The sequence below is a fragment of the Anabrus simplex genome, chromosome X (assembly GCF_040414725.1).
Source record: "Anabrus simplex isolate iqAnaSimp1 chromosome X, ASM4041472v1, whole genome shotgun sequence".
Classification (NCBI taxonomy): Eukaryota; Metazoa; Arthropoda; class Insecta; order Orthoptera; family Tettigoniidae; genus Anabrus; species Anabrus simplex.
Genome location: NC_090279.1, coordinates 198,337,464 through 198,359,844, shown reverse-complemented (window position 1 = coordinate 198,359,844; position 22,381 = coordinate 198,337,464). Strand labels below are relative to the sequence as shown.

The window sequence follows — 22,381 nt, the reverse complement described above, 5'->3', positions numbered from 1 at the left end:
AATAGGGAAGTGCAGTAGTGTGATTGGGAATTAGTACGAGGGGGGGGGGGGGGAAGGCAAAAATATACAGACAAAAAGTACCCAGGTTTGTGGGATATAGCGGGGGAACAGGGTGTGTAGAGCAAAACTGAAAAAAGCTGCAAATTGGTAAGTTTTTTAATGCTCTGAGCGAATTTAGACAGAGAGGTAAAGATTTTTTGAGAGTTTGATTCAATACTATGCTACATAATAAAACTTTCACCAAAGAAACAATATTACACATGTATTACAATTAAAAGTCGTTTAGTATTTGACTACACACTAAGAAACTAACAGACACTAAAGAGACTGTCAGACAGACGAATGCACGCGGCAAGCGGGTGAATCATACCTTGGTGTGCATAACCTTGGCAAAAAATATACTCCTGCTACCCTTCCTCACAGCTCATGCAAAGTCTCCATTAGTTGCTGTAGCGTTATACAAGTCGGTTAGCCGCGACGAACGACATTTTGTGCGTATTTCCGCTAATGATTTTGTTAATAATTCTGATCAAGATAACAATGCTTGTACAAATTGCTTGTTTTAATAAATCGTATAATTCTTAGTTTTAGCCTGATAAAATGGAATAAAAATGTAATATCTTCTCAAAAAAGTAGGTGGGGGGAGGAACTGCACCCCACCCCTTAATCGCCGCAACAGAGCATGCGTTACGCAAAACTTATCCGCCAGATAGCGTGTGTGTAGTGGCAAGTATTCGCCTCCCGCGTCACATTTGTTTTACATATTATTGACATAAATACGTCTTATGGCTGGAGGAGTTCCCTTACATAAGTTAGTGTGACGGTAGTGTAACCTAACAACCGTGCAGGTTGTGTCTTATGGCTGGTTGCCATCTGAAATTAGCAGCCGTTGATGGACGGCCATGACCGAGAGACATATTTATGATCTGATTTTCGCAGAGGAAAAAGTGGTTTGTTTTTATTTAGAGAATTTCAAACCAAACCTTTGGGAGTTACCATATGTTAATGCTGTGAGAGAAAAATAATACACGCATGGTCATAATCGCCGATATGAAAGCAGGACTGTCGAAAAAACAAAGTTAGACCAAGTTCATTATAAAATAGAACAATTTTTTTAGGGACTTCATTATATATTGAATTATTTTTACGTAATTAACCTTTTGAAGACGCGTCTGTATTTTTTTTTCGTGTGGACAGCCGTTGCACACGAGTCAGCCGATCCTAAGCCCTAGGAGAAATCCGATGTCGATGGGGTCCGAGAGTACAAAAGTCACGAAAATACACAGAGAGTTACGTCGTGCCATTTGGGACAAACGCCCGAATCTTCTCGGCAATCTCATCCGTCTCCATGACAACGCCAGACCGCATGCAGCAGAGGCTGTACGTAGGCAACCAGCGCTTCAGGGAGGCGAGAAGATTGGATTACCCCCATACTCTTTCTTACTTGCTAAATTCGCTTTTCACCCAGACTCAGGGAGTGATCCCACTTCTACCGCCTCAGCTGGGGAGGAGGACCAGAACTTCGCTCAGGCGGATTCATCTGCTACGCTGAACAGGGGCCTTGTGGGGGGATGGGAAGGGATAGACAAGGAAGAGATAAGGAAGCGGCCGTGGCCTTAAGTTAGGTACCATTCCAGAATTTGCCTGCAGAAGAAGTGGATAACCACGGAAAATCCCTTCGAGGATGGCAACTCCGTTGACCTCCCAAGGATGTGTGGACCCCGTTCCAGTCCTCGTACCATGCTTCAAATTTCGTGGCAGAGTCTGGAATCGAACCCGGACCTCCGGGGGTGGCAGCTAATCACACTAACCATTACACCACAGAGGCGAACCCCGCCACACTCACGGGGCGGAAATCAGAAATGCACAAGAGAAAATTTTAATCATATAGAAAATTTGTAATGGATTAAAAATCTAAGCTGTCCTCGTAAGTAAAGCGCATTAAAAATATAACTTTATGTAGACTGAGTACGATGGTAACAGGCTCTTTATCAACGATATAACTTCATAGAGCGTTTCGTCATATTGACAGACAGCAAGTACGCACACAACATGTTATCTTACCAAGCGAGCAACATAAGATAGTGTATCGCGCGCTTCATGCCGAAGTCCAGCGATAGTCTTTTGAGCATACGAAAATATACGCTGCACATTTCTTCTCTAGCTGTATATTATTGGTCACAGGTTGCACTGCGTAATTGGAATATACATAGTTACAGTAATAATAATAATAATAATAATAATAATAATAATAATAATAATAATAAATTAATTATCGTTCAGGCCATCTATGGACCACGTTTTACAGTCTTTACGTTATTTTTCACCAGTCCTGACTTCACATTCTGCCAGTACTTCTTCATCCTTGCACTGACTTCTTTCTTCTGTTCTTCTGTGTAGGTTCTCTTCTTCTTCTTCACAAGTTCTTCCCCAGTCTCCTGAAAACCCTTGAACTCCTTCACTTTTTGTCTAAATTTGTTTCTGTCCAGTACGTCCTCTTTTTCTACTCCTATCCTGGCCAGGTCGGTCCTTACTTCCCGAAACCATTTTGGTTCCGTCTTCCTTAGGCTGAAGAAGCTGAAAATCCTTTTTGTCAGATGGTTGGTGTCCATTCTCTGTAGATGTCCATAAAATTGAAGCCTTCGCTTTTTCATCAATACCACGACTTCCTCTGTCTTCTGGTATAGTTCTTTGTTGGGTCTAAGTCTCCTCTCCCCACCTTTCATTTTCGGGCCCAAGATCTTCCGGAGCATTTTCCTCTCTTTCTTTCTGATGTTCTCTAGATCTCCCTTTCCAATCATGTCCAATGTTTCTGCTGCGTATAAGCATTCAGGTCTGATGACTGTGTCCAGATGTCTTAATTTGGCTCCATATGACAAAGCTTTCTTGTTGTAGGTGTCTCTAGTGAGCTGATACGCTGTTTCCATTTTTCTCGCTCGTTCTATCAGAGCTAGCTTCTCTGATCCATTCTCTTGAACTATTTCTCCAAGATACTTGAAGCTCTTTACTCTTTTGACTTTCCCCTCTTTCAACTTTAACATTTGGGGAGCCTCTTTGATGTTGGTCATAAATTCAGTCTTACTGTATGATATTTGCAGTCCAGTCATTTCTGCTATGCTATGGAGTTGTTCCACTCTTTTCTTTGCTATTTCTATGTCACTGGCAAAGACTGCGATATCATCAGCATATGCCAGGCAGTCTATCCGTATAGCACCTGCCCCTCTTCCAATACGGAATGCTTCTTTGTCTGGGATTCCTTCTTTCCATTTCCTTATATAATAATAATAATAATAATAATAATAATAATAATAATAATAATAATAATAATAATAATAATAATAATAATAATAATGGGTCCTGGGAATCAACCTGGGAGGAGTCATTATGACTCTGGCAAATGGGAGTGAAATGCGTTGTTGCCAATCATCTGCAACATGAAGATATTGGATTCAGGAAGAGAATCCAACTAGCCTCTTTCACTCCAACTCCAGCACATAACCTGCAAGAGCTGCCCCTGCTAAGCCGAGCAACCCAGTGGAAGGTTGGGTACCAATCCCAGCGGGAAGTTGGGTCGGCGAACAGATCAGTGCTGGGGGCTTCAAGGCTTACAACCTTGACAGTTACGCAGTGCAACCTGTGACCAATAATATACAGCTAGAGAAGAAATGTGCAGCGTATATTTTCGTATGCTCAAAAGACTATCGCTGGACTTCGGCATGAACATATTGTTACCTGATCAAAACAAATTTCATCCCTCTTAAAAGCAGCAGGGAAAACCACTGCATCAAGTCGCGAATTCCAAGGTTCAATCCAGCCAGGCTGAAAGATAACAATAACTTCACCGAGACCCTGGCTAAAAACAAAGACAAAAAAGATTGGCCCCAACTACAGAAGGCACTAATAGATGCAGCGACAACCACCATCCCGGCGGTCAGAAAGAACAAACATCCATGGTGGACAACTACTTGTGACAAAGCAATAGAAGAGAGAAAGCAAGCATGGCTAAAATGGAACCATAACAAAAGTCTGGAAAACCATAAAAACTTCTTAGAAGTTAGGAAAACTGCTACTAAAATTATCAGGAACACCAAGAGGCAGTACAATAAAAATATCATTGAACAAGCAGAGAGGGATTTTCAAAGAAACAACACTAGAGACTTCTACCAAACTTTTAAATCTCAAATAACACCCTACTCAGCCCCTACACTTCACCTTCGGGGAGCTGACGGAAATCTGAAAATGAACAATGAAGAGTGCACCACAGTTCTAGCAGAGTATTTCAACAACCTTCTAAATTCAAGGGAACCCAAGGAGAAACTGCATTTCGAACCTCAGAATGTTACTAAGTCGGACTCTCTCCCACCAACAAAGGGGGAGATCAAGAAAGCCATTTCAGAATTGAAATGTAACAAAGCAGCGGGCGAGGATGGAATCATAGCAGAGCTCTGGAAATACGCTGATGAGGAGTCAATCCAAAGATCCATGAAATCATATCAAACATCTGGGTGACAGAAGCGTTACCTAGCGACTGGACCTCAGCTATCATCCACCCGTTACACAAAAAAAGGCGACAAATCAGATCTCAACAACTATAGAGGGATTTCCCTTGTATCAGTGACGTATAAGATACTCTCCAAAGTATTACTCACAAGAGTAGAGGCTCAACTAGACTCCTGCATCGGAGAGTACCAGGCTGGGTTTCGCAAGTCAAGGTCATGCGCCGAACAAATCCTGAACCTCAAAACCATCATCACTTACAAAAACCTAAGCGCCTCACCCTACGTGGCAACATTTGTTGACTTTCAGAAGGCCTACGATTCAGTAGATAGAGAGTCACTCTTCCAGGCACTCGCTGAACTGGGACTAGATAAGAAAACCTTGAATCTAGTGAAAGCAACTCTTACCAACACTACTGCCAGAATTAAATTCAGAGGGGAACTGTCCCAGAGATTTGAGATCAAAACAGGTGTTAGACAAGGGGATGGCCTATCTCCAATCCTCTTTAATTGCCTACTTGAAAAAGTCATTCGTGAGTGGACGAAAATGCTACAGGATGACTGTGGATTGAGAATTGGCTACAAGAAAGACAAGTTAACAGTCAACTGTTTAGCCTTCGCAGACGACCTTACACTCCTGGCATCCAGTGTGGAGGAAGCTATCCATCAACTATCCTCTCTCGACCACATAGCAGCTAAAGTAGGGCTGAAGATCGCCATCAACAAAACACAGTTTATCACCAACATCAAAGATGCACTCAAATCAATCCCACTGGGGGACAAAACAGTACAAAGGACTAACTCCTTCAAACACCTAGGAGAATGGATAACCCCAAACATGAATGAAGATCAGGCCATGAACAGCAGATGCATCAAATTGGAAAATGCCTACCACCTATGTAAGAGTATGTACAAATCCAAATCCCTCTCCCTTAACCTCAAAATCAGGCATTACACTACTGTAGTGAGACCGTCAGTACTATATGCCTCAGAATGCCTAAACATGGTAAGAAAAGGGCAACTTAGAAAACTGGAGCTGAAGGAAAGGAAGATCCTGAGAAAAATCATGGGCCCTATTAAAGAAGGCAAGTACAGAATCAGGCACAACAACGAACTGTACCAACAATTGGAGAGCATTACAACATCTATGAGGAAGAGGATATTGAACTTCTACGGTCATGTCATGAGAATGGACAATCAGAGGCTCACCTCCAGAATCTTCCACACCATCTCTAGAGGGAAAGCGACTAATGCCAAGTGGGCAAGAGTCGTCAGAAAAGACCTTCAAGAATTGGACATTGCTCCCAGTGAAATTTATGACAGGAATAGGTACAGAACGTTGATCAGAACATCAAACTCTCTCCAGTCACTAACAGAAAAAACAGTACGTCCGGGAGGAGGTGTGAAATGGACTCAGGAGCGAAAAGACATTCACAGTGCAAGAATGAAGGAGTACTGGTCAAAGAAGAAAGCTGCTAGAGATAAGAACCACGTGGTCCATAGCAGGCCCAAACGGAACTAAAATAATAATAATAATAATAATAATAATAATAATAATAATAATAATAATAATAATAATAATAAATAGCGCTAGTTATAATAATGTACTAGCAAGATCAATAAAAGACCAGAAATAAACAGTTCATTCGCATCCTGCTGTACCTCTTAAGGCTCTTTTAAATGACCCTGTGGTTGGTATTCCTCTAACGTCATCCGGTAAGCGGTTCCATTCTCGTGCGTCAAACACAGAAAATGAGTTATTACATGTGGCAGTTCGATGGTAAGGAATGGCGAGCGGGTTTGATGTTTGAGCCCTTGTATCTCTGTTACGCATACTCGAGAATTAATGGAAACACGAAGTTAGATAAGATGGGGAAGATGTAGTAAGGACTCTGTGGAGGAGAGACAGAGTATGATGATTACGACGACCACTCGGGGTTCTAGGGTGACAAACGACCGACCAAAAAGAACTTCAGATACACCATGGGGTTAAAGGCTACCTCCAAGTGGGTAGAAGAAGTCAAGAGGGGCGTGGAAGAAGTTGAACTTACACTAGAGAAGAGAGATCAGAAGAGCTGATAGTCTAAAACCATTCGAAGAGAAGAGAAGAGAAGAGAAGAGAAGAGAAGAGAAGAGAAGAGAAGAGAAGAGAAGGTCAAGGAGCCTTAAGTTCTATGTCGTCCATACGTGGTCAAATTCGAAAAAGGAAAGCAAAGAAAAAAGAAAAAAACTGTTATATAGTGAAATTTTAATAATTAGTAAGGCCCGGATTTTTATGCAGTAACAGGTTAGATTGCAAACTAATTTGGGTAGTAGGAACTGTCGGCCACCCGCTCATCCATAATGTAGCAAGAGTAACATAAATTATAGGGGTTCTAATGGGCCGTACCCCTAATGTTTATACAAACCCCGTAGCATAATCGTTGCGAAGGTAGACTATACTTGCTACTCGCTTCAGAAAGTTTGCATTCTAACCTATTAATGCATAAAAATCCGGGCGTTAATAATTAGTGATCTGAACTATAAGAACGCCTTAAATGTATGCAACTCGCCCTACAGTTATGTAGATGACACTTGCGCCTTGTTCAAATATCTGTGCGTTCTAACCATTCAGTGCATAACTATTCTTTCCGTATTAATTTTAACAGCCAGATTTTCTGCTAATAAAGAGTCCAAAGTAAGCCAAATATCCGAAGACGAAGAAGATCTCATGGCCACCGTTAATAGTTATGTATAGGGCCCGGATGTTTTATGACTTCATAATTTTTCTTTATATTCTTTCCATGGAAAATACAACGTAAGCATGAATTTATCCATGGTGACTAAAATTATGCAATTTTCAAGGGTTATATAAAGTCATATTTTATTTCTTAACTCTTTCGTCATTTTCTAGTAGTTGTTCATATTATGTGTCATATTTCCACGTGAATTTTCGTATTTTTTCATATTTTTATCTTTTTTATTGCATTTAGCATACCTGCTTGCAGTAGTCTCAAAGACGGGTTTTTCACATCTCTTAAATGCTGTCTGTAATTTCTTACAATTATCTTTCTTGTGAATTAGCAGGATAAGCTGTATAGAAATAGACAGATGCGTACAAAGTGACACGAAGGTGAGCCTCAATTGAACTCTAATGATCTGACGTATTTCAAATATGGCTGCGATGCTGAGCGGTCTTTTCCCCGTTACAAGTCAATGTGGCGTAAAAATAGAAGATCATTCTTACTTGAAAACATTAAAATATATCTGATTTGCTATTGTAATTCTTTCTGATCGCCCATCAAAATATGACATCTATTTCATTCTATGCAGAGTTACCTCTGGATTGATTACCGTAATTAAAAAATTAAAAATATAATAGTAAATATAAATATTATTACTTATGTATTGTTATTGAATGTTCTAGATTTTAAAAGTATATTTTCAATATAATGTTGATTTAAATAGCGGCACCGTCTTGAAGATTTCGAGAATGTTACCAAAAAACATTTTGAAGTCATATTTATTGTCATATTTTAATACTCCTTTTAGGTCATAAATATTCGGGCCCTTGTTATATATCCTGTGCGAACAGAGCCTGTTTCATCTGCGCGTCTTAGCAAATACAACTACCGTCAGATCTCAACTTATTACTTAGATCCAGATCCACGATATCTAGTCCTAGGAGAGGGACAGTGAAGTTCTGCGGTTGACTTTCGGGTCGTACTAGTTTTCTTTTTTACACGGCAGAGCCAAGTAAAACGACCGTCTGCTGGTTGCGTGTAATTTGTCTTCTCCCAAGTACATACTCTGTCTTTCTCGCTGCGACACGGCAAGAACCAATGCAGATAGATCTGTCCGGCCTGCAACAAACAGTGCGCTATTGAAGCTTCGCCAATATTTATACTGCCTGCGACACAAGCACACACACACACATCACGCTGCCTCAAGGGGCAGACAGAATTCTTCTACTGCACAAGTGCTGTTGGAAGTTTTAAGGGTATCGGTACCTGGACGTGATAGCTGCATGTTTTAGGGTCCATTTTGTAGTTTCATGTTGAAAATATTTCTTAGCAGACAAAGTAAGAGTCCCCATACTACGAAAAACGTAAAAGCAAGCAATTTCCTCATTTGTTCCCAAATTTGAAGGGCTAAAGGGCCCGAAATGTTTCAAATTGTGAGCCTTGGATAGCTCTATCAAACTAAAAAAAAACAAATTTCGAAAATCACTTCCGGCCTAAATGCAGTTTCGGAAAAACAGCCTCAAGTTACTTGTTTCTTTACTCGTCTTCTTTTTTATTCAAATCCTAGCCAAATTAACCTATTTTCATAATTATTTCTGTAATGCGTTCCTTGGCGTCTGTTGATTTTTTAAAAATGTCCACACCAAATGTAGTTATAAGGGCTGAAGTGAATCTCTGCATTGACTCACATTAGCACTCTTAGGCCGCGTGCACACCGAGCGCGCTTCGCATAGTGTGTCGTGTGTTGCTCAACGCTAAGCATAACCAGTGCTTTGTTCCTAAGCCAGGTGTTCACACCGTCCGCGCTCTGCTGCGCTGAACGCCTACCTTACAGCTAAGCGAAGCGCCAGACAACGCGCAGTGTCGCTTAACGGCTTAGCGTTACCTAGCTGATTCTGAAGCTATGGAAGAAAAAATTATTCATGCAGTGTTTCAAAGAGAAGAAATATGGAACCAAGATACAAAACTACAAAAATGTAACTGTTTTGCAAAATAAGTGGACTTAAGTATCTACAACAGTTTTATCGCACTCCTACAGTAAACGCGTACAGTTATATTACTTCTACTGTCACACTTTACTGCGCTTAACATTGTGACAGGATGAAACTGCGTATGGATTTTAGTGTAGGAAGTGTCCCAGGAGAAGTTCGGCTTGCCAGGTACAGGTCTTTTGAATTGACTCCCGTAGGTGACCTGCGTCGTGATGAGGATGAAATGATTATGAATACACACACGCACCCAGCCCCCGTGCCAATTAAATTTAATAATTATGATACAGTTCCCGACTCTGCTGGGAATCGAACCCGGGACTCCTGTGACCAGAGGCCAGTACGGTAACCATTTAGCCATGTATCCGGACACTTTGTGACAAAGTGCATAGAATCTCCCAGACTCTCTCATATCGGTTTATAATTTGCCAATGGCGGAAGGTAACATGAATATCACTGTGCAGGCTAGTAGTGGGCTTGGAAGTAAACATTTCTGTTTATGAATTATATTTGTCACACATTTACTCCACTTTTATTACGATGATAAATTGTGTATGCTAATTGTAACAATATTGCAAAATACTATTTATAATTAGTATATAAAGAGCGTAATTTAGCCGGAAATTCAATTTCCACATGTTTGCTGCCCGGTGCTCCTAGACAATTTGGAAAATTGAATTTCTCCCAATACTTCTCTGCTATTTGTCGCTACATTTCAGTTGCAGGGTTTGGAAGGTCCAAAGTATTGTTTGTCAATCTTAAGTAATCATAACATTTATCGCGATAAAATCTTGCATCTCCGTAAAAACGATGGAATTTTCCGAAAGTAATTCGTTCTTCATTAAATTCATGAACCCACTTTCGATTCTTCTTTCTAATTTTCAACTGTTTCTAGTGTACTTGGATATCGTCATTAGTTTGTGACCACCCTAAAACGCCACGCGCCAAACTAAGCTGAGGGCACGACGTAAAATTTTCGGTGTGAACAGCAAGCACGCCTTGCGCTATGCATAGCATTTCACGCTACACGCGACACAATATGCGAAGCGCGCTCGGTGTGCACGCGGCCTTAGTGGTAGAAACAGGCAAACTGCTAATCTAATCGACGGATAACGATGATTAAGGAAAGGATTGTCATTTTTAGGAATAAATAAAGAATATATTCTCATCCTATATTATATTTTATTTACCTAAATTCCTAGCTCATATCCCTAGAATATTTTCAACATAGAGTTGCCTGCGTGAAAGGATAGAACTGTTGATTTTTCTTTCTCCGACGTAAATATGTCTTCGATCTCAGGGTCATTCGAAAATTCGTGTAACAAGATAGTGCTACGTAACAAAATGTGTGAAGGAAGTATGAGACGAAATGAGAAAATTACGATCCGAACTATTTTTTCACAATTTTCTTTACGTCTTACGGCGACGATGGGGCAGGAAAGGGCTAGGAGTGGGAAGGAAGCGCCCGTGGCCTTAAGGTACAGCCCCAGCATAAATCTGGTGTGAAAATGGAAAACCATGGAAAACCACCTTCAGAGATGCCGACATTGGGATTCAAATTCACTGTCTCCCGAATACTGGATACTGATCGCAATTAAGCGACTGCAACCATCGAGCTCGGTTAATGAATGAAAAAGGTATTGGACAGATCGCAAGAACCAAACAGTACAAACCTCCAAAGAAAAAGTGAACGTGGAACGACTCAAACTATCCAATGTGGCCAATAAAGTTTATAATAATTGTACCGGGCGGTACACCTCCACGCCGCTAATTCAAAAGGTGCGCCAGTTGAAACTCCTCTGCTGGAGGAAGTCTGAACTTTATCTACCGTATTAATTTTCTACTTTCTCAGAAGATGTCACTACCTGTAAATTTTGGAGTTTTAGAACTATGGCATTTTCGACGTATTTTTGTTTTGCTTGTAGGAAGAAGTGTGAACTTTCTCTTCTAGAGGACACTACTGAAGATCAACAATAGTGCACCCTAGTGCGGAGTGAAAGAACTGTTTTTTTCTGGAGAAAATTTTATTTCAAAAGTTGTTTCTTGTTAAATTTCTTTCTATTATTGTTTAAGTTGGCTGTATACCCCTCTCCTTCCCCTTGTTTTGTATGTATCCAATCCCGAATTTCTTCAATTAATTTCTGACCAATCCGAGGTATCTTCCCCCAACTTGAATATGTTGCTGTATCCTACCCAATAAAGAGTTTGTGGGAGGGTGTTTTCATTCCCCTAACGCCTCGAACCTTCCGCGAGAGGATATAAACTGCTGATTTTAGGGTCTCCGGGCCACTTCTGTTCCATCTTTCAGTGTGTAAAGTACATAGCAGGGGGCGGGAAGCGCCTCTTTCTTCGGCGACAGTCAACAACCAGCTAATGGCCGATTAATTACTTCTTTTCTTGCTTGCTCAGCAGTTTAACTCTCGGGGCGGGTCCGAAGTTTTTCCATTATGTAACCTTCCTTAAAATGTAAAGAAACTGGTATCTATTCCATCTTTTAAACTGCATATCGGGATAGAGAGTGCTTAACCCTCTCGAGCTCCCAATCATATTGTTTTGAGGTGAACTTATTTTTCTCAACCTATTCTTCGTTAATGTAATGTAAATTGGTCTTCTCTAAGTCACCTCTGTAGTATGGGATTAGCCCTTGTATTAGCGGCCTAGAGCCCGATCAGGTTTTGAACGAATGTATTAGGAGAGCAGATCGCCTCCTCCCAAATTGTTATTTTAGAGGCCATGTAATTTTCCTTTTTTTTAATTAATAGGCCACAGTAGGTTGGGTATTTTACCCCTGTGTCTAGGTCCGTAGAGGACAACTTGAAGGTGGAGTTTGGTGTGGCCTTTGATAGGCTTAAAGTTGAGAGCGAGTGGCTCTTTTTTGAAAACTGAGTGTTGGATGCCTCGTGGAGGCTTTTCGGTGTAATTTGGAGCAAGTGCTCCTGAGCATGAATGGGGTTTTCTGCCCCTCTGTTAATACTCATTTTGAAGTAAGGTTGGGCTGATTGCCCAAGCATTGTGAAGTCAGGGCTCGAAGCCCAAATTCTGTAAATATTGTAATTACCCTTTTGACTTGCTACTCTGTACCTGCCATGTTTGTTATTTCTTTATTTTAAAAAGAAAATATAACCTTGTTAAATTTTACATTAACTTTGATTCCGCAGTTTGAGACCCGTTCATGCCCGCACCTTCTTTCACCTCTACCTACCACTAAAATGCGGTAACAAGTGGTAGCAGAGCGTGGTTGAATGGGTCTCATTTTAGCCCCTTTTGACGGCTAAACATTGTTTTGATCCGAACTCTAACCATTTTCTCAGTTGCTGGAATTTTTTGAGTTTTTCAAAATTGTTCTGTCATCATGCCCGGCCCTCGCGATGTTCTCCATCTTAACTATTTGCGCAAAGAGGAGTTGATCTATGAGTTAACTATCAGAAATGTGCAATCTGGAGGCACGGTTGCAGTAGACACAAACAAGCTTAGAGAGTCCCTTGAGTTGCCTATTTCCATCCCCACCTTGGGAGAGAAAGAAATTGACGACTCTCTTTCCACGATCGTCGAGAATATTACTGGGCTAGCCTCTGTAGTTAGTTTTTTTGATGAAAATGATCCTTCTCCTAATCAAATTAAGCGTGTGCAAGCCAGGCTACATCACTTTTCAAATAGAGTTAACGATCTGTTGTCTCTGAAGTTGAATGACGTTCAGAGGAAGGAAGCTAGTACGCTGCTTGAAAATATTTCTGATTTGTCTAGTAAGGTCACTCAATTGTTAACGGGGGAGGTTCCTCGCAAAAGCGATCTACCCACCACAGTGAATGTAGGTAGTGAGGAAGAGCCTCCTAAGGGAGAAGCAAATAGGAAAACCATTGCTGCTCAAACTATCTCTGCCCCATTAGACAACGAGTCTGAACGCCGTAACTCATTGAATAATGTACGTTCTGAATTAACTTCTTTGCCACTTAAACCTTTACCGACTATGTCACCTGGGTTCAGTAGTTTGCCCCATCCATTGGCAATGTTGCTCAGGGGTATCTCTAAGTTTTCAGTTAATACCACCAGTGAAGTAATTTCATTTTTAAGATTTCTAGTTGAATTTCAGGATCATGCCCTTGTGTTTTCTCTTTCCCCATGTCAGATTTTGCAAATCATCTATCCCTATGCAATAGGTATTCTCTCAGACAAAATAGTTAGAGCCATAGCCGAACAGTCATCTATTGAAGATTTTCATGCACACTTGCTTGCAAATTTTATTCCTGCTCGCGCGAAGTCATCTCTGATTCAGAAGTACTATTACCGTGTACAACGCTTGGATGAAAACTTGGCTGATTTCATACAGGACATTCAGTTTTATACTAGGGTGTTTGCTCTTCACTTCCCTGAGGATCAGATTGTACAAGCCATTGTGGAAGGTATTTCACCATCTTATAGATCATATTTGTGTTTCGCGGCGTGCCCGCAAACCTTCTCTGAACTTGAGGCATTGGCCGTCTCAGCGGAAGGAGTTAGATACGCCGATTCATTGCGTGTCGCGAAAGAACCCCCGCCTTCTTTTAGTAATACTCGGCCTCCACCTCGCCGATCAGTCACACCCCGTAAATGCTATGCTTGCGGGTCGCCCGACCACCTTCGGAACAAGTGCCCATTGCTCAAATCTAGTGTGACAAGGAATGGAGCTGGTTCATCACAAGGCTGCTTTAAATGTGGGGCTTTCTCACATATCGCCAAGAATTGTCCCAATTCGAATAGCACCCCCTCCTGCTCAACTTCTGGTGCAACTTCCAACAACAATATAAAGTGACTAGTGCCTTCGGCTGAGTCGATTAATCCATCTTCCCGAGACTCAGCCCCGGGTAAACAGATCGAAAAATCAGGGAAATTTCAATCTTCAAATCCATCCCTTGAATGCCCCAAGGAGTGTCTTAGGATTGCGGTGGATACCCCCGCACCTGTTCCTTTTCTTAAGATTGAGTTAAATAACGAGCCTATAACGGCTCTATTAGATTCAGGCAGTGTTTGTTCTATTATTTCGGACCCGTGGTATTCAAAATTGAAATCTATTTGTAAATTACCTGACTATGATTCATCTCCTGTTCAATATGTTTCGGCTAATTCATCCCCATTAGAAATTCTAGGTTTTGTAAGTGCCAAAATTCGTATTTTTAAATTTACATGGAAAATCAAACTGTTTGTGGCTAAGCACTTGTCTTGCCCCATCATACTGGGAGGGGACTTTAATTCTCACACTGGTCTTGTGCTCGATCTCCAGAGTAAGTCGTGCACATTCAAGTTTGCGTCCAATTGTAAAATTCCCTTGTTAAAGTGTAATTCTATATCATGTTCATCTATTTCGCCTACCCAGGATGAGATGTTGTTAGACCTTAGACATCTACCTGAGGAGCAGGCTGATAGTATTCGTAAATTATGTCAGTCATTTCCAGAGGTGTTCTCTGATACTCTTGGTGTTACTGACCTTATTGAATACAAAATTGAGGTCACGGATTCGACTCCTGTCCGTTTTCCACCATATAGGCTATCTCCACCTAAAATGAAGGCATTGAAAGAAATCATCGATCAAATGTTGAAGGATGGTATTATTAGGCCCTCTAAGTCGGCGTATTCTTCGCCTATTTTTCTAGTCCCGAAACCCCAAGGAGGCTTCAGGCCTGTCATTGATTATAGGGCTCTCAATCGGAAGGTGGTGTTACAATCTGTGCCACTTCCTGACCTTCATTCTTGTTTTTCATGGTTTCGTAAGGCCAAGTTCTTTACTATCTTGGACCTGAATCAGGCCTATAATCAAATTCCCCTTGCCGAAGAGTCTAAACACCTCACAGCGTTTGCCACGGACTGGAACTTATACGAATACAACCGCGTGCCTTTCGGGCTCCCCACGGGAGCAGCTGTACTCACTAGGCTACTAGATAGGGTCTTCTCCGACATCAAATTTGAGTACTTATATCACTACTTGGATGATGTCGTCGTATTTTCAGAGACTTTTGAAGAACATCTAGATCATCTGCGAGAAGTTCTCGATCGCCTTCGTAAGGCTGGGTTAACTGTCAAGTTGTCCAAGGTTGCCTTTGCTAAACCCTCTATGTCATTCCTAGGGCATATTGTGTCACCTGATGGTGTAGCAGTCGATCATTCTAGAACACAGGCCATCCGTGATTTTAATCCTCCCAAGGACATTAAAGGTATCGCCAGTTCATTGGTATGGTGAATTTCTTCAGGAAGTTTATTCCTAACTTTGCTAATAGAGCGGCGCCCTTGAACCTTCTTCGTAGGAAAGGCATCAAATTCGAGTGGGGACCTTCTCAACAAGCCGCTTTTGAAGATCTTAAATTAGCTCTCTGTAATGCCCCTGTACTTGCTATGCCTGATTTCTCGAAGAAATTCATCGTCCAAACCGATGCGTCGTCGTCAGCAGTAGCGGCAGTCCTTCTTCAAGAGACTGAACTAGGGAGGCGACCCATCGCCTATGCATCTAGGACTCTATCGGCTCAAGAAGCCAAGTATTCTATCTATGAGCTCGAAGGTTTGGCAGTCTTATTTGCCTTAGAGAAGTTCCGTCTCTATCTGGAACATGTCAAATTCGACCTGGAGACAGATAATCAAGCCTTAAGCTGGGTCTTAGGTAGGCCGCGTCGTACTGGTCGTATAGCCCGTTGGGCCATCCGTATTTCTGCCTTCCAATTCGATGTCCGGCATATCAGAGGTACCGAAAATGTTGTCGCTGATGGACTCAGCCGTATGTTTTCCAACGACATTGAGAACCATGAACCGGTCGAAAGTTCATCTCCTCCCGAGTCCATGTTATCTGATGTTAATGCCATCTTAACAGATGCCCCCATGCTTTTTAGGGATATCGAGAAATACCAACGTGAAGATCCGACGCTGGCTCCGATAATGGAAACCCTTTCTTCTGGGGAACGTGTGGTCCCTTATGTTCTGAGGAATGGTGTTCTATGTTGCCCTTCGAGGCAGGATAAGATGATGAAAGTTGTCGTTCCAGCTGTTCTTGTACCTATGATCTTCAAGTACTATCATGAGACCCCATTAGGGGGGCATCTTGGAATCTTTAAAACTCGTGAAGAGATTCGTGAAAGGTTCATCTGGAAGGGTATGGACGGTGAAATCCGTGAACTAGTAAAAGCTTGTAAACCTTGTTTGCTTAGTAAACCCACTATGTCCACCAAGGTTGGCCTTCTGTCTTCGCAGCAAGCGTCGCGCCCCATGGAACGCTTGTATATTGATTATGTAGGACCCTTCCCCCAGTCAAAGGGAAATGCCAACAAGTTCATCTTTGTGTGCGTAGATGGTTTTACAAGATTTTCCTGGTTATTTCCGACTAAGCTGGCTACCGCTCACTCCACCATTACTTGCCTAAATTCTATTTTTGCTTCTTCTGGTCCGTGCCAATATGTTGTGTCTGATAATGCTAAGGCGTTCACATCAAACCTTTTTCGTAAATTCTGTTTTGACTTGTCTATCTCTCATGTAACTACTTCTGCTTATTACCCTCAACTATCGCTGGCTGAACGGGTTAACCGTAATCTCAGGTCCGCGCTTATTGCCTATCATCATGAAGATCATTCCAGGTGGGACACGTCCTTGCATTGGTTAGCTTTTGCTTTGAATTCGGCGGTTCATGAATCACATAAGTTTACTCCAGCCTCTTTGATGTTCAAGTTTGTTCCCAACACGCCGCTCTCTAACCTCTGGTCTCTGAGTGACATTCTACCCGAGACAATAGATCCGGACAACATCAAAGATCTTTGGAAGAAGGCTAAAGCCAATCTTAAAGTCTCTCATGAAAAGGTTAGGGAAAGGTATGATCGTGGACGGAGACCCACCCCTTTGAAGGTAGGTGACCAAGTTATGGTCAAGAACTTTGTTCCCGCGGGCAAGCTTGCCCCCAGATTTCATGGGCCTTGCATCATTCTCGATTTTCTTACGCCGGTTACGTTGTTATTAAGTAATCCAGCCACCGAGAGGATATTTAGGGTTCACCTGTCACAGGTGAAACCAGTGTAAATTTTGTGTCAACTTGCTTCATATAATCGTGAAAGGAATATGAAGGTTATATTTTTTTTTTGAGTTTTCACTTTTAAGGCATTCTGCCCCTTATATAATGTTTTGTTTCATATGTAAGTTTTTGTAAACCGTCCCCGCGCGGTTAAACTGCCATTCTGTCCTTACCAAGGCCATTACCACGCTCCCGTCTCCTGCTATACACACTGTGGCTTGCTTATATTAAATGCCATGGATATCTGCACGCCGCTGGCCCCTCAACCTCTCCACCAAGCCTGTGCCCTCAAAAATGATGATGGTCCAACAAATTCTGCCGCCTAGTTTTAATGTTTCAGTGCCCCCGCAGCCGCGCGGCGCCGTGCCGCGACTGGGCTCGAGGACGGGCCCCCTCGACCCCAGCGAAGACGACATGTGCACGGCGAGCCGGAGCTCTCCTCCCGGCCAAGGCTGATGTGCGGCGCACGACCTGCTACTTGCCCGCAGCCTGTATATGTTCACCGCGGGCGCGGCGTGCTTCAACACCACTGCGCCCCTCATAGGGCGGGCGAGCGGTATCTCAGGGTACTTGAGGGGTCCGAGCGGCCTCCTCTGGACGCAAGCTGCAAAGGCCGGTCTGGCCATCCAAATTAATCAACATTAACTACATGAACTATTACTATCAGCAATAACTGCACTTGGGAATTCAACAGCAATATTTGGTGGACATTGCAAAAATTTTCTTCACTTTCAAGTATTAAAAGTTTATCTTCTGAATTCAACTTCTACAACCATAAAGACTTTACTTCACCTGCAACAACAAAATTTTGAAACTGAATCAAACCACATTAAGAAAATCTTATAAACTTTTCGGCAATTAATCTCCATATCTACATCAAAACTTGGACCTTGTTTTCAAACAAATTTCATGTGTCACCCCCGGAGGGACATTTGGGGGAGGAGGTCTGTACCGGGCGGTACACCTCCACGCCGCTAATTCAAAAGGTGCGCCAGTTGAAACTCCTCTGCTGGAGGAAGTCTGAACTTTATCTACCGTATTAATTTTCTACTTTCTCAGAAGATGTCACTACCTGTAAATTTTGGAGTTTTAGAACTATGGCATTTTCGACGTATTTTTGTTTTGCTTGTAGGAAGAAGTGTGAACTTTCTCTTCTAGAGGACACTACTGAAGATCAACAATAGTGCACCCTAGTGCGGAGTGAAAGAACTGTTTTTTTCTGGAGAAAATTTTATTTCAAAAGTTGTTTCTTGTTAAATTTCTTTCTATTATTGTTTAAGTTGGCTGTATACCCCTCTCCTTCCCCTTGTTTTGTATGTATCCAATCCCGAATTTCTTCAATTAATTTCTGACCAATCCGAGGTATCTTCCCCCAACTTGAATATGTTGCTGTATCCTACCCAATAAAGAGTTTGTGGGAGGGTGTTTTCATTCCCCTAACGCCTCGAACCTTCCGCGAGAGGATATAAACTGCTGATTTTAGGGTCTCCGGGCCACTTCTGTTCCATCTTTCAGTGTGTAAAGTACATAGCAGGGGGCGGGAAGCGCCTCTTTCTTCGGCGACAGTCAACAACCAGCTAGTGGCCGATTAATTACTTCTTTTCTTGCTTGCTCAGCAGTTTAACTCTCGGGGCGGGTCCGAAGTTTTTCCATTATGTAACCTTCCTTAAAATGTAAAGAAACTGGTATCTATTCCATCTTTTAAACTGCATATCGGGATAGAGAGTGCTTAACCCTCTCGAGCTCCCAATCATATTGTTTTGAGGTGAACTTATTTTTCTCAACCTATTCTTCGTTAATGTAATGTAAATTGGTCTTCTCTAAGTCACCTCTGTAGTATGGGATTAGCCCTTGTATTAGCGGCCTAGAGCCCGATCAGGTTTTGAACGAATGTATTAGGAGAGCAGATCGCCTCCTCCCAAATTGTTATTTTAGAGGCCATGTAATTTTCCTTTTTTTTAAATTAATAGGCCTCAGTAGGTTGGGTATTTTACCCCTGTGTCTAGGTCCGTAGAGGACAACTTGAAGGTGGAGTTTGGTGTGGCCTTTGATAGGCTTAAAGTTGAGAGCGAGTGGCTCTTTTTTGAAAACTGAGTGTTGGATGCCTCGTGGAGGCTTTTCGGTGTAATTTGGAGCAAGTGCTCCTGAGCATGAATGGGGTTTTCTGCCCCTCTGTTAATACTCATTTTGAAGTAAGGTTGGGCTGATTGCCCAAGCATTGTGAAGTCAGGGCTCGAAGCCCAAATTCTGTAAATATTGTAATTACCCTTTTGACTTGCTACTCTGTACCTGCCATGTTTGTTATTTCTTTATTTTAAAAAGAAAATATAACCTTGTTAAATTTTACATTAACTTTGATTCCGTAGTTTGAGACCCGTTCACGCCCGCACCTTCTTTCACCTCTACCTACCACTAAAATGCGGTAATAATAATAATAATAATAATAATAATAATAATAATAATAATAATAATAATAATAATAATAATTTTTGACATTTATACAAAATGGATGACAACACATTTACCAAACAAATGTTCAAGTATTTTTGGAACAATAAGTCGACAACAACCTGGATTCATGAAGTCAACAAAGAAAGATTTGGAAACAAACAATAAGAGAGCAAACAGCAACGAGAGAGATTTTTAGAACGAAAGTGTTAGAAAGGGAAAGATTCCAAAGTCGGGAGGGTAAGAAAACAGGCTCGAAATGATCCAAAGAGAGGAAAAGAAGACAGTGAGCAGATGGAGTGTTGGAGGAAGAAGGAAAGCAAAGGATGAATGTCCCTAGAAGACCCTAACGGAATAATAATAATAATAATAATAATAATAATAATAATAATAATAATAATAATAATAATAATAATAATAATAATAATAATAATAATAATAATCATCATCATAATACGGTAATAATAACAATAATAATAATAATAATAATAATAATAATTAGAGCTCGGATGTTCGGGGTGTAATAGGTTAGAACGCTAACATACTAAAGCAAATAAGTATACTCTACCCGGACAACAGTTCTGCTATGAGATTTGCATACATATTAGGGTCCCGGCCTGTTAGAACCCCTAAAAGATATGTTACTCTCGCTACACCACCGAAGCGCGGGTAGACGCCAGTTCCTACCATGTAAGTTGATTTGTATTCTAACCCATTACGGTCCAAACATCCGGACTCAAATTTAATAAGAAACCTAAATAAGTTTTGTTCAATATAATTTTACACCTCGCTCGACTGACAGCATAAATCTCGTTTAAACTCCTTGAGGCTTTATTTGCGAAGTTATTCCCTATGTATGTTGAGCTAAATTTATGTCACTCCTTAAGAGCATGGTACTACTCGCTGTAATGTTGTCTACTAACTTCTGTGGTTAGGTGTTTTTGGTAAACAATTCAACTGGGAGGAAGGATACATTCACGCGGAAGTGAAACAAGTTCCTTATCAACAAGCCTCTCTCAACATAATGAACAACAGAGCCTCACGTGGGATTAAACTTCATGCTAGTGTTATCTTATCACCTGCGGTAGTTATCGGTAAGACAAGCCCCTGTCATAATCGATGTCTTTCCTAACACTGACTTTCCTCCTATCACATAGATGTTGCAATGTGCTTGAGAATGCAAGGCAGAACTTGTGAACTGGATTGCATTAGCATCGTCCTACTCCACAGCCAAATTCCAGAGCGTAGCAGAAGTAGTCCGGAAATCTCAGTTCTGATTTCTCCTCCTTGAAATGCGTTCCATTTTCAAAATTGAATGGATGTAAACCATAACGGTATAAGTGACATTAAAAAAAGGAGTTAAGTGCAGGATGTAACTCCGGGAGGATGTATCTTTTCACCAGCAGAGAGATACAAGTGATTGTAATATTCTGCGCTTTAGTGATGGGTGGTGTAACTACAAATAGCATGCTTTATAATGAGTGTTAAGATGTTTAAATGCCTTTTTCTCTGAATGACCAAAATGCTACTTATATCGTTATGCTTTTCATCCATATTCCTTCTGTTCTGGAAAATAAAATGATCATAAATATGGTGACGCGATGTTACCTAGCAACCGTGCAGGCTGTGATGTATTCATGGATGGCCATGACATTCAGATCCACGGCCTGTACAGCTCTCAAGGTACTGTTGCTAGGTAACATCACCTCACAGATTTTGTTACATGACACTACGTTACACACACTCTCTGATGATCTCCAACTCTAAGACACGTTGTTCTTGTTGTTTGAGTCATCAGTTCATAGACTGATTTGATGCAGCCCTCCATTCCACCCTACCCTTTTTATTTCTACGTAACGACTACATCCTACATCTCCACTAAGCCGGTAGTAATATTCATACCTTGGTATATACCTACAATTCTTACCGCCTACACTTTCCTCAAAAATCAACTAAACTAATCCTGGGTGTTTAAAATGTGCTGTATCATTCTGCCTTTTCTTCTGGTCAAATGTAGCCATATTATTCTCCTTTCACCAATTCCATTCAGCATCTCTTCAATCGTGATTCGATCTATCCATCTCACCTTCAGCATTCTTCTTTAACACCACATTTCAAACCCTTCTAGTCTGCTTTTTCCTGAGCTTGTCATCGTCCATGTTTCACTTCCATAGAAAGCCACGCTCTAGACGGAAGTCTAAAAAAAAAAACATCTTCCTAACATCTATATCAATGTTCAAAGTGAACACATTTCTATTCTTAAGAAAACCCTTCCTTGCCTGTACTAGTCTGCATTTTATGTCCTCCTTACTTCTGTCATCGCCAGTTATTTTACTACCCTAGTAAAAAATATTCACCTGCGTCCTTTAAGACGTCCATTCATGCACCACGTGACTTTGTTCGACAGCACTCCATTACTTTTGTTTTCGACTTATTTATTTTCATATTGTACTCCTTCAACAATCTGTCCAAACCATTCACCGCCAGATATTCTGAGATAAAAGAACAATTCTGGCAAATATCAGGATTTTGATTTCCTCTCCTTGGATTGTGATTCCCTTCCCAATTTCCTCTTTGATTTCCTTTACTGCCCGTTCTATATAAACATTGAAAAGGAAGGGAGACAAACTGCAGCTCGATTCTTATCATTGCAGACTGATTTTTGTACAGATTGTAGATAATATTCTCCTTTCTCGGTATCTGATCCTG

At 41.3% G+C, this 22,381-nt stretch overlaps 1 protein-coding gene across 3 annotated transcripts in view; it reads right to left on the bottom strand.

Annotated features, from left to right (window-relative positions):
* Positions 1-22,381, bottom strand: part of Ald1 (fructose-bisphosphate aldolase) — a 248,565-nt gene that overhangs the window by 169,649 nt on the left and 56,535 nt on the right. The window lies entirely within an intron of this gene.